We start from the raw sequence: 13596 nt of genomic DNA on the forward strand, positions 1-13596 counted from the left end.
GAGTAAGAGTAGGTATTCAAAGCCAGGGATTAGCAAGGAAGGGCCTGGCTTTCTCTTGGGCCGTGCAAACAGGTCTCCTTGCAGTCCAGAGCCAGGTTGGTGCATGCACACACACACAGAGGGAGACAGGTTCATCCAGCCACGCGGGAACAGGCCACGGCCATCCCCGACAGCCTCTCACATGGTATGGGAACAGGCGTCCGCATCCCCACAGTGATGCTCCGCACCTCCTGCACTGTCACAGCAACGCATCTCCTCCCCTCACCAATTGCTTTGAGGTTTCTAGATAAAAAGCTGTTAATGTAGGTTAAACCATAATTAAACACGTGATTTGCAGACACAAGCAACTTGGCATATCTCCCACTAATACATAAATATTTTTAAATGACCAGAGACAAATGAGACAGAAGTAATGCAAAAACCTGCTGCTCTTGAAACTTCCCAAAGTTAATGCTACTGCGCTCCCAGAGCCACCATGCAGCTTGGGACACAACTGTGCCACCACAGGCAGGAGGTGCCACGGCTCAGGGACATAATGCAGCGGCAGGACTGAGCTGGGAGCAGAGGCTCAGGCCAGGCTGAACACGTTCTCAGTGATGTCGTGGTTTAACCCCAGCCAGCAGCTAAGCACCACGCAGCCGCTCGCTCACTGCCCCCCCACCCCTGGGATGGGGGAGAGAATCAGGAAAAAAAAAAACCTTGTGAGTTGAGATAAAGACAGTTTAATAGGACAGAAAGGAATGAAAAACAATGTTAATGATAATATGACAATAGCAATACTAAAAGAATTAAACTATACAAAGCAAGTGGTGCACAATGCAATTGCTCACCACTCGTTGACCGATGCCCAGTTAGTTCCCGAGCCGCGATCCCCCCTCCCAGTTAACTCCGCCCAGTTTATATACTGGGCATGATGTCATATGGTATGGAATATCCTTTGGCCAGTTTGGGTCAGCTGTCCTGGCTGTGTCCCCTCCCAGCTTCTTGTGCCCCTCCAGCCTTCTTGCTGGCTGGGCACGAGAAGCTGAAAAATCCTTGACTTAGTATAAACACTACTTAGCAACAACTGAAAACATCAGTGTGTTATCAACATTATTTTCCTACTAAATCCAAAACACAGCACTATACCAGCTACTAGGAAGAAAATTAACTCTGTCCTAGCCGAAACCAGGACAAGTGATCATCCAAGCACTGCATGTGCCAGCAAAAGTGGGCTGGAGTGAGCGAGCGGCTGGGTGGTGCTTAGCTGCCAGCCGGGGTTAAACCATGACAGTCCTTTTTGGCACCTAGCATGGGGCTCGAAGGGTTTGAGATAACAGATTTGATTGGAATGTGCTAGATTGAATTTATAGCTGTTATTGCTGTTTAGCTATTAACTGGCAGGCTTCTAAGCTTGCCATGGGGCTTCCTTGCCTTAGTGTATATTAAAGCCTAGTGCTCATTAGTGGCTGCTTTTTGCCTTCACTGCTTGCTGTACTGCTGATCATCTTACTCTGCTGTGCCTGGGAACATTCTGATAACAGCAATGGCCACGCGCCTGGGCTGGCAGATGGCCAGGGCATCGCTGCCATTTCTGTGCTGCTGTACTGGACAGGCTGGAACTCCAGTGTGAACTCGAGTCGAAGGGACTGTGACCTGTGGATGAATCCACATGGGAGCAGGACACCCCAAAGCATCTGTCGCCGTGAATAAGTCCATGCCAGAGCAGGTACACCTCAAAGCATCTGTGGCCGTGGATATGTCTGTGCCGCAGCAGGTATACCTTTGAAAGGATTGTGGCCCAAGGATAAGTCCATGCTGGAGAAGGTACATCTCAAAGCATCTGTGTCTGTGGATAAGTCCATGCTGCAGCAGGTACACCTTGAAGCATCAGCGGCTGTGCATGAGGTCATGCTGGAGCACCTCAAAGCATCTGGCCATGGATAAGGCCACGACAGAGCAGGTACGCCCCTGGGGCAGGGGGGGAGGGAGCAAGCAGCTGTGTGGGGCTTAGTTTCCAGATGTGGTTAAAACACAACATACAGACAGTGAGTTAGGCTGGAAAATATTTGCAGCAGCCACCAAATACTTTTCCTGCTTTTTTTAAGTTATGATTATTTTGTCCTTTGGTTTCCTGGTGTGCAATGTGCTTTCCCAGCTGGAGCATGGTTGACCAGGGCATTGAGCTCTTTGATGGTCCCTCACCAAGTACCACCTGAGAAAGCCCAGCAGGGAGAGGGCTGAGGGGGCACTTGAGCTTCCTCAGTGATGCAGCAGTGACATTTGCTGAAGCCTGAGCAAGCCAGGGAGGCTGCCTGCAGGTGCCAACCATCCCTGCTCACACTGAGAAGTCCAACAGCAGCAGGTACAATGATTATCCGGCTATGCAGAGAGCTGCAAGCACACCTTCATAATGGCACAGGTGGATATTAAATGCTCTTTCTTGCAGTCCTATTATTCTACACCATCATTAGGACAAATGGGGACTAGGACAAAGTCAGGGAAGGTTGTGTCTTTTTGCTCCCCTGTGTGCTGAAGATTAATATAGAACATATTAATTACATTTGCATATGCCTGAAAGCTAGCAGAGGAGTGAGCAAGTGTCCTGAAGGTAACTGAGTACGACAACAAGAAAGTTATTTTGGCAGATTTTTCTTTGCAGGGTGGAGTAAAGTAGGAGACAGGAAGAGGGCTGTTCAGGGGCACAGCCCAGAGCATCCCTCCTGGACACTGCAGCATTGGGAGCACTCCAGGCTCATCCCCATGGGATTCAGCTGCTGCAGCAAAGGGATTCATTCAACCCACAGCAGTAATCTGCCTCCTGAGGGGCTGACAGGGGAACACCTTCAAGTGTACTGAGAAGAAGAACATTCATCCTCAGGCATCCTCTATCAAAACACACATGTCCCTCATACAACTGCTCTCCTTATTACATTACTGCTGCTTCCTCTTCTCCTTCAAAGGATCCTGAGATCAAGAAAACCTGGTGAAAAACCTTCTCTAAACCCAGCTGAGGCTATACCTGGGACTAGGTCAAGTCTATGTCCCATTTCAAAGCAGTTCACCTTCCCATGCACCTCTACCTGTTTTATGCCCCCCAACATAAACCCAGCCCTCAAAAACTTCCCATGGAGCAGAAACGTATGACAGAAGAATAAACTAGATTTTGCATCTGTATCCACCAGGTGGGTTTTTCCACATCTTCAGCAGTCATCTTATAGGCCTGGTGCACCCTGAGGCTCCTTTTTGCTGCTCTGCAGAGGGGGAGACCATACTAGCCTCTTAACTCTTACGAAGTTCAGCCCTTCTCCCAACAGCCCTCCTAAGCAGTGTCCAAGATGAGACTTCAGTGCTTCTCTGCCCTGGGTATACCCCTTAGTACCTCTCTCATTTAAATCTGCTGGGTATTTCAAACACTCTGCAGCAAACAGCCGACACCTGCCATATACTCCAAGTAATAAGTTGAAAAAAGATACCAAGTCTACTTCCATTCTGGGGAGGTTTTTTTAAGTGCAGGTTAAATTATAACTTCTGTAACAGCTATAATAAGGAACATAACACTTCTGCATACTGGGAAGTCTGCTGTTCTTCCTTAACCATTGAATAGCTGCTCAGATTGAGTAACCCTCCCAGTCTGGCTCTGCACCCAAGAGCCCGACCCTGCAGCTCACAGGGTCAATTTGTCCAGGAACAATTTAAACCCCTGATCTCTGCAGAAGAGTCAGGAACATACAAATCAACCTCTTATCCTTTAAAAGATATCTCTGTCATGATAGATACACAACCTATGTCTCATCACAGGCATCAAACAGTTAATTATATTAATAGTTTAGCAGAATTAAGTTGGACTAGCTGAGTTCCATCTAGCAGCATCTCTCACCCCTGTCAGAGGACTAAGCGTCCTGCCCAATTTGTACACACTACTGTAGTAACTTGGTGAGCAAGGCTGAGATATATTTTGCAGGAGCAATTGGTGTCTTTGGTTGAACTACTTTACCGAAAGGTACACCCCCAGGCTGGAGAGGAGTGAGCTGGCTGCTTGCAGGAGGCCAACATTTAAGTTTCATTTTTTAACTCTGCAAATTAAGCTATTGCTGGTACCAACTAATTCCTTGTCTGCCTGGAAGAAAAGGTTCAAGGAGAGATTTCCACAGCTCGCTGTGGCAGAGGGGGTTTTGCTCCTCAAACACTGGCGGTGGTCCCTTCTCCCGACCTCAGCTTCGGAGCACAATCTCCTGGGACACCCAGCACCTACGTTCAGAGAGCATCAGTGGAAGAACATGGAAACCAGGATGTGAACACTGAGGACAGCTCCCAGCTTTGTCATGAACAAACTGGTTCAGCCAAAAACAAAAGTTTGAAAAAAACTGAAGTCTCTGCTCTCACCTCCTCCAAAGAGTCAAGAACCTTGGAGCTTTAGTCCTGTTAATTTTCAAAGAAATGCCCCAAAAACCCAGCTCTCCCATTAGACAATTTAGTGGAGTGTCTGGAGCCCTTAATGAAGCCAGCCCCCAGTGCTTTGTTGCAGAACAAACTTTGGTATAACAAGTAACCCAGTGCTGTATTAAGGCACAGCTATCAGATCACGCACCACATCCCAGCCTCAGCTCCCTTTTCAGGATTGCCATTCTGGTCCATGCATTAGCTGGGTCCACTTTTGGGGGGCTTGATGGTGGCTGAGCAGGGCTGCTCACCACAGGCACAGTGCAGGTTTGCACCAGCCCTCCTCTCCTCAAAACTGAGCACAGGCACCTGAGAAAGTGCCCTTTGCACCACAGCACAATCTCCATAAGTGAGGTGGAAACCTGTGGTTTAGGTAAGATTTTATGTACGTGTTCCAACAAAGTAGGGAACATTTTGGAAGGAAATAAAAATTAACTTCTCCCTGCCCACCATGCAAGGAGCCTGCTCTTCAGGCAGAAACAAGCTTTGTGCTCAGTAGCTACTTAGTCCTTTCCTGAGCTGCTCCAGTTTTCCAAAATTCTCTTGAATTTTGTACAAAAGAAAAAGTGCAAACTCCCCCATTTTTTGACCTACATTCATTTATCAAATTGTGGCTAAAAATAGAGCAAACTATGCAGAAATGGTTTAAACTGTTTTTGCACTTTCTCTTTTACCATCTATTTTAAGGCTGCTCTAGTACTTTTCAAAGCTATGGGTAAAACAGATGATGGGTATGTGGTGGATGGAAGAGAACATTGCCATCACATCAGTGAGGCCACTGGTGGCCCAGACCACAGCTGCTCCTCCAGCTCAGAGCCTGAGCCCCAGCAAGAATCGGATCAACATGACTTCTGCTCATATCCCAGAGACAGGCTTGAGGTGAACACCTGCAGTCTGGAAGTGCTCAGGTTTGGTTTAGATGGTGGCCCTGCTTCTCTCCAGGTTCAGCTGGGCAGAAACAGTCCTCCACCCCTGCCTACACCAGGGGCAGGAGAAATCTGTTGTCACCTTGGTGCTCTATCATGGCTACCTTGAGCAAGCAGCATTTCTCTCTTGCTGTCCCTTTCAGTGCATGGGGCTTCCACAGCTAGCAGCGAGTGATAGGAAGCAGGAATCTCTCGAGTCACAGGACAAAGCAGCCCTCAGCCCCAACAACTTCATAACATCTCCACCCACACCCCGCATATCTCTCGAGCTCTTCATGATGGAACACCTTTTCCAGTGTAGAAACAAACAACACAAGCTTTTCCCCACACATGAAGCTCCTAAAGGAGCACTTATCTGAATTTTAGATGAAGGAGGAACTTTTTATGGTGCCTGCCCAGCTTTTGGGGGCCAACCCACGGTGCATTTGCAACCTGTGAACAACTCAGCTTGCCAACCATTTTCTAACAGCAGAAACCTGTATTATTTCCACACAGAAAACCAGCACTCTAGGAAAAGCAGAAGCAGGAATATTGCCACCTGACCTTGCTCAGGGAAGCAAAACCAGTATTTGGCCACAAAAGCTAGAGAGAAACTATCAAAAAAGTAGGTTAAAACCAAGCACTTTGCATGGAAAGAATTACAGACAGTTGCACTTTTGAGCAAAGCGGCTGTTGAGCTGAAGCAGAGGAGCTCCAGCTAGTCCATTACTGGTCTCCCAGCTCCTCTCGCCTCTTCCTTTTGCAGTTGGTTTTGCAGCTGGTGGCAGAGCACAGGAGGAGGAGATCAGCTGCAACAGGGCCTGGAGGAGCAATAAAGTCTGGAATGATCTTACACTTGTACTGCAGCAAAGTGCTCAGTGCTCCTGTTATTACAGCTGTGCAGCTGGGACTTTTAACCTTTTCCTTTGGTTTCAATCACCTGGCCACTATTGCCAGCTCTTCGTCTTCCTCAAGAGCTCTGGGCTTTTCCAGAGGAGTAAAGGGAATCTGCCAATCTGCTGCTTCTGCAGGAAGGGATTTGCTCTGCCATTAAGCCCAGCTGCTTCAGCCAGTCTCAAGGCTGGTTACAAGCACTGGTCAGCACCTTGATGCAGCCATAAAAACCACAGCAGGTTTCACCAAAAAGCAACTCAGCATCCTAGTTAAGAACACCAGCATCTCACCTGAGGGTCTAAACACGCATTACAGAGTGGTATTAGTCTTGTTGCACACTCATCCTCACTGGGTTTGATCACAAATGCCCACAGCCCAGCCCTGTCCATCAAACCTTCATTTCCCTCCTTCTCTCCAAGCCCAGACCCTCTCCAGGTTGGCAAGAGCAGCCTCCCAGGCTCTCAGAGGTGCCCAGCCAGTGCAGAAAGCAGCCACAGCAGCAGCCAGATTTGGTAACTGGTCATCAGGCCAGCATGGGAGAGGGGAAATTAAAGTGGATTTCAGAGGCAGCTTTAAGCTGCCTAAAGCAGCTGTGGTACTGTTGAAGGCAACAGGCATCTGAGACTGGACACTGAAGGGATAACTATGCTTCTGACCAGGAGAGAGGGGCTCACAGAGGTGCACTGGCCCAAACGCTTGCCCAGGTTCCGTGCCTGGCGCTTGCTTTGCGCTCACTCAACCTGGCCAAGATGTGTCCAAGCAGCCTGCCTGAACCTTCCTCCTTTAGGCCGTAGCCCATCTCCACGAGAGCAGGCAGAACCAGTGCTCCCAGCTGCGCCAGGGAAGCAGACATCCCCCCACAGCCCAAGCCTCCTGTGCTCACCTTGGAGTGCAGCTGGTCACAGAAAGTAGCCACAGCATGTGGGAAAAGAGCAGGTTCAGTAAAGCGCTGCCAGGTGAAACAGGGAGAGCTGGGGGGACGGAGCACCCTGTCAGAGCAGTCCCCCACATATTATTATAATATTTATTTAAAGAAATCAGCCCTCTCAGTTAGCAGCAGGCAGCATCTCATTAAATGTGTTGGGTTACCAAGTGCACCAAGCAGCTGCTAAAGTGTTAGCTTATCACCTTATTACAATCCTCCACCAGCTGCTTCCAGTTCTCCTTCCCTCCCCTCGGTTCATCTTTATTTTCACACTCTGTGCTTCCTCAGCTCTTTTCCCTTGTTGTACCCATCCCTCCATGCCCCCATCAGTAGCTGTGCTGCAGAATGTATCAGAGGCAGCCTCTGGTGCTTTAAAACTCTGCCAGCAGCTGGAAGCAGAGGGTGGGATCTCACTCTGAGCCCTTAAAATCAGCTCCTAAATCCTGCAGCAGCCTGGCACAGCCAACTCCTCAGCCTTCAGAGACTGGGAACAGCAGGAAGAAAATATGAGAGGAAAGCTGAGTAAAAGTATTTCTTTACTCTGGGCAACTTCCACCCCCCACAAAGCAGGGTCTGCACAGCATCAGCAAGCATTGCTCACTTGCAAATGGTCCTGAGGGCACCAGCAGCTGCCAGAGTTGTGGCAATAACACACAGCCCCTGCAACAACCCAGTCCTTCCTGCACAAACCCCCACACCTTCCCCCTCCCCAGGGTCTGCACCGACATTTTCACTGCTGAGAGGTGGTTGCTCATCTGTCCAGGCAGCAGATGAGACAATTTCAGGGAGAAACTGCACCGCATCTTGATGTCAGCTCTTCCATTAATAAAAAGCATTAAACAAAAATAAAATAAAACAAAAGCTGACCTACCTGGGGATAAAGCATCAAGAAGCAGCAAGAGGTGGCTGTTCTGCAAAGGAAGATGAGCCAGGAACCAAGGGGGACAGCAACCTCACCAACAAGGGGCTCAGTACCAGAGCAAGGAGAGCCAGTTTTGGGGCAGTGATGGCCACCACGCAGGTCCATAGCAATGAAGAAGGTCCAAGAACAACCCTGAAGCCAGGGCCAAGGAGCAAGGCAAGGTACAGCACCCACACAGCCCAGCCAAGCAAACAAAGAGTGCCAAGAGCCTGAGCTTAAATGCAGCCCCTGGCTAAGGGCTGGAGGTCAGTGGGTAGGTGGGAACAGGTCCCAGGTGAGGCTGGTCAGGGTGGTTAGAGCCTGGAGATGCATGCAGACCTCCAGGAGGGCTTTCCTTCATGGTCCTGGGGGCTTGGCCCTACCCTATTAGCCCTGATGCTGGGGCTTCACTACTGTCCTCCCAGACTGGCACGAGGCACCCACCATGCAGTGTGTAACCTCACCTGTCCCGTCTTTGACCCTCTCCATAAAATGCATTTAGAGGTGATATTGCAGAGGTCCCCCACAGCTATATAGACAAGATGGGGTTTTGTACCCATACCTTCTCCCAGGAGCCAGGGTACTGCAGCCACCACCGTGGGAGGCTCCAGGAGACCATTAAACTCCTCTTATACTTTGAGAGTTTATGTGCTCGATCCCTGTGGTTAATTACAACCTACTTGCCCTAATTACACCCCCAAATTCCAGATTTGGGAGCTGAGTAATTATCAGTGCGTTCCCTGCATAAGCTGTCCCTGGAGTCTTGCCTGGACAGGAGCACATCGCTCTGCTGCTCCCCAGCCGCTGTTGTCACCCCGGAGCCACCAGTGTTTTCCACCAGGAGCCACGGACCAGCGCTGCTTTTAAATGCAACACCCCACGAACAGAGGGGATGGTCCCCAAACACCTTTTTAGTTCCTTTACTGCCCTTGTGCATTGTTGGAGCAATTGCTCTCCCTGCCCATGCACGGGCAGATGCAAAGCCACGCTTCTCCCAAACCCAGATGTCCTCTCCCAGCCTAGATATGAGAGCGCACAGACCCATGAGTGATGTGAGGGGGACGAGGGGACTAGCAGAGCATCCCTGGGGCTGGCAGCTTCCTCAGCCCCCAGCAGATGTTTAAGTGCCCCACCAGCACAACTGGCCCAGCATGGGGGGCGCAGAGTGAGGACCCCCGTCCCCCCTTCACCACGGCCATACATCCCATTCCACAGGGCTCTGCCAGCAGCACCACGTTGCTGAAACCTCTCTCCTCTGGACACCTCTCCTCCAGCAGGTTTGTGTTCATGCTGATCATTTCCACTTGTGCCAAATTTCGCTCCGTTACTTTTCTTCTCTCCTTCGCTTTCTGGGCCCCGTGAAACCCACCCTAATAAGCAGGTGTTGTTTTTCAGGCTGCGCATTTGAAATAAAAACAGTTCAAACTCTTCCTCCTCCTCTAACAGGAAATAAATAAATAAAAGGAATCAAAACCCTCCAAGCGCAGAACAAAATAGCTTTAATGGGAATGGCAGGTTTCAGGCAGACCCAGAGAAACCACTCCAGTTTCTCTGGGTTGTGAAATGGGTCGGGAGGAGGATAGGGCTGAGGTCCCCACACTTGCACCAACCACTCTCAAAACAACCCTGCAGCTATTAATGACAGTATGAGAACATGAGGCTTTGTGTTTAGCGAATTGTTTCTTTTAAAACCCTTTGGGCACTTTTAAGGGCTCTAATTCATTAACCTTTCCTTGGATGAGACCAGCAAATGGATATCCAGAAATACAAAAAGCAATTAGACAAATTCACAGGGAAAAAAGCCCATCAACATTATTAAACATAGCCCCTCAAGAAAGTGCCTGAGCTGCAGGCAGGGAGAGCGGCTGCAGGCTGGGGAAGCGCAGCCGCTGTTTTCCCTGAATTCAACCCATTCCCTTGGCTGCTTTTGGACGTGAGGGTGCTGGGGTAGATGGGCCTTTGCTCTGACAGGTAACCACCATCCCCAAATTAATCTCTTATTGATGGAAAAGCCCAGGGATGGCTGATTGTTCAGAGCCCTCACTCTATAAAGAAAATATTAAAATTTTCATATGGCCACAAGACAGCTCCCACCAAGAGGGAGACCTGCCGGAGAAGGTCACTTTTAGGGTGGCTGGTCCAGCTTCTGCAGCAGCTCTGCAAAGCACAGCCTGCACGTCACGTGTGAGCAGGGTTGCCTTCTGTGCCCGTTCAGACATAACTATGACAGACACCTTCAGGCTGGGTCTCTGTCTTCCTCGATACTGGAGAAATTCATGTCCATAAGCAGCCAGGGATTATGTCCGAGCTGCATGAGCAGCTGCTCATGTTCAAGCAGCCAGGGATCAGGTTAGGAAAGCTAAAGCCCTGATAGAACTAAATCTGGCCAGGCACGTCAAGGGCAACAAGAAAAGCTTCTATAGGTACGTCGGTGAAAAAAGGAAGACTAGAGAAAATGTGGGCCCTCTCCGAAAGGAAATGGGTGAGCTGGTTACCCGGGTCATGGAGAAGGCTGAGGTATGCAACAACTTTTTTGCCTCAGTCTTCACCGGCAAGTGCTACAGCCATGCTGCCCAAGTGGCAGAAGGCAAAGGCAGGGACTGGGAGAATGAAGAACCACCCACTGTAGGAGAAGATCTGGTTCGAGACCGTCGAAGGAACCTGAAGGTGCACAAGTCCATGGGACCTGATGAGATGCATCCACGGGTCCTGAGGGAACTGGCAGATGAAGTGGCTAAGCCACTATCCATCACATTTGAGAAGTCGTGGCAGTCTGAGGAGGTTCCCACTGACTGGAAAAGGGGAAACATAACCCCCATTTTTAAAAAGGGAACAAAGGAAGACCCAGGGAACTACAGGCCACTCAGTCTCACCTCCGTACCCAGCAAGAACATGGAGCGGATCCTCCTGGAAGCTATGCTAAGGCACATGGAAAATAAGGAGGTGATTGGTGACAGCCAACATGGCTTCACCAAGGGCAAATCGTGCCCGACAAATTTGGTGGCCTTCTATGATGGGGTCACAGTGTTGGTGGATAAGGGAAGAGCAACTGACATCATCTACCTGGACTTGTGCAAAGCATTTGACACTGTCCCGCACGACATCCTTGTCTCTAAATTGGAGAGACATGGATTGGACGTATGGACCACTCGGTGGATAAGGAATTGGCTGGATGGCCGCACTCAAACAGCTGTGGTCAATGGCTTGAAGTCCAAGTGGAGAGCAGTGACAAGTGGCATTCCTCAGGGGTCGGTATTGGGACTGGCGCTGTTTGTTTAACATCTTTGTCAGTGACACGGACAGTGGGATTGAGTGCACCCTCAGCAAGCACCCAACGACACTAAACTGTGTGGTGCAGTCAACACGCTGGAGGGAAGGGATGCCGTCCAGAGGGACCTTGACAGGCTTGAGAGGTGGGCCCGTGCGAACCTCATGAAGTTCAACGTGGCCAAGTGCAAGGTCCTGCACATGGGTTGGGACAATCCCAAGCACAAATACAGGCTGGGCAGAGAATGGATTGAGAGCAGCCCTGAGGAGAAGGACTTGGGGGTGTTGGTTGACAAGAAGCTCAACATGACCCAGCAATATGCGTTTGCAGCCCAGAAAGCCAACCGTATCCTGGGCTGCATCAAAAGAAGTGTGACCAGCAGGTTGAGGGAGGTGATTCTCCCCCTCTACTCCGCTCTAGTAAGACCCCACCTGGAGTACTGTGTTCAGCTCTGGGGCCCCCAACGTAAGAAGGACATCGACCTGTTGGAGTGAGTCCAGAGAAGGGCCACAAAGGTGATCAGAGGGCTGGAGCACGTCTCCTATAAAGACAGGCTGAGTGAGTTGGGGTTGTTCAGCCTGGAGAAGAGAAGGCTCTGGGGAGACCTTATAGCAGCCTTCCAGTACCTAAAGGGGGCCTCCAAGAAAGCCAGGGAGGGACTTTTTAGAAGGGCATGTAGTGATAGGACAAGGGGTAATGGCTTTAAACTGAAAGACCATAGATTTAGATTAGATGTAAGGAAGAAGTTCTTCACTGTGAGGGTGGTGAGGCACTGGAACAGGTTGCCCAGAGAGGTTGTGGATGCCCCCTCCCTGGAAGTGTTCAAGGCCAGGTTGGACGGGGCTTTGAGCAACCTGGTCTAGTGGAAGGTGTCCCTGCCCATGGCAGGGGGGTTGGAACTAGATGATCTTTAAGGTCCCTTCCAACACAAACCATTCCATGATTCTGTAAGGACACAGCACTGCAAGTGGTGTGAGCTTGAAAGTCTAGGATGGCGCCGGTAATGGTGACAGCACTAATCCTATCTGAATGAGCTCTATCTAATGCACAGCACCTCTCCAAGGAGATCCTCTAAAAAGCAATTCATTCATGGAAATGAGAACAAATGAGCAATGCTGAACATGAACATGAGCCCTCAGCCCTGACCCAGGGGATGAGACAGCACCAGGTTTGTATGAATTCTCTGTCTTTCTATGAAAAAATAAACCACCTGCAAATGCACAGCCTGCTCTGCCTAAGTAACTCAACCGTGATGGACCTGGGGCATGCGAAGAGGAGGGGGAGTGAAAATTAAGGGTATTTCTAAGGTCCTTTAGGAGCCTTTTCTGAAGCTTGTCTACATGTGATGGTCTCCAGGGAGACCAAGTTATTATTAAACCAGAACATGGCCTCCTTCTTTCAGGATGCCCACACTGGTTTCAGCTGTTTTTGCAACGCTGCATAAACCCAGGCTCTGGATACCATTACACATCTAGCAGGGAAAAAGTTCCTTAAGCCCAGAAACCCCACTGGCTCCCAGACAGGGACAAACTGGAAGAACAAGTAATAGGAAACACAAGCTAGAAGGAGGAACAGCTGTCAAAAGTCTTTAACAAATAAAATAACTTATGGCTGCAGGGGGCTGTGTTTTCCAGATTTAATGTGCCAGGTACCCGGACACTGTGCTGTGAACTGTCTCCTCTGGCAGTCAGTGCAACGTGGAGGGCATGAACATGGCAGTCACAAAAATGGGAGCCATGAAAGCTCCATCTTTAGCCAGTGAGAAATTGAGATCCCAGCTAAGGTTTCTGGCTGGCACCTACGAAATTTATCAACTCTTTTGCACGATGGGCACAGATTCGTGCACCTGCTACCTGATCCAGCCTCCCTGAGGAGGTGCTGGCCGGATCCCTCCTGAGACCTCCTTCACTCCACATTTCTATACTCCCTATTTCGTTTGCATTGCTCAGTAGTTTTCGGGTGGCAATACCAGACATTCATCTGTTTCATCCAGATCTTTATCCAGATGGTGAACAGATTAGCAGGCACTTATGGGTGTGAATGGGAAACTACTTCACTGGCTAGCCCCGAAGGCTATTTTGGGGGTTGCTAAAAGCTGGTCAAGAGATGTGGATCTCTGCCAAAGGGTTTCTGGGGCAAACACAATGATTAATAGCCAGCTGGGAAAGAACTGACAAGGTCCTTCAAATGAGTTACATCCCTGTAATACCTTAGGGAGACCTATGCAATCATACCAGGGAGGCTGATGGCCAAGGCTGGGGCTGCAGGAGATGTCTTCTAA

At 49.7% G+C, this 13596-nt stretch overlaps 1 long non-coding RNA gene across 2 annotated transcripts in view; it reads right to left on the minus strand.

Moving 5' to 3' along the window:
* Positions 1 to 8194, minus strand: part of LOC127023391 (uncharacterized) — a 29980-nt gene extending 21786 nt beyond the window's left edge. The window contains exons 1-3 of one of the 2 annotated variants that reach the window (XR_007767437.1): positions 8018 to 8194; positions 7105 to 7192; positions 6425 to 6519 (exon numbers count right to left, since the gene is read on the minus strand). This is a non-coding gene — a long non-coding RNA (uncharacterized LOC127023391). Of the gene's footprint in view, positions 1 to 6424; positions 6520 to 7104; positions 7193 to 8017 lie in introns of those variants that run through there. The other variant, XR_007767436.1, reaches the window with a different exon arrangement.
* Positions 8195 to 13596: the final 5402 nt, after the last annotated feature.

The sequence above is a fragment of the Gymnogyps californianus genome, chromosome 17 (assembly GCF_018139145.2).
Source record: "Gymnogyps californianus isolate 813 chromosome 17, ASM1813914v2, whole genome shotgun sequence".
NCBI lineage: Eukaryota > Metazoa > Chordata > Aves > Accipitriformes > Cathartidae > Gymnogyps > Gymnogyps californianus.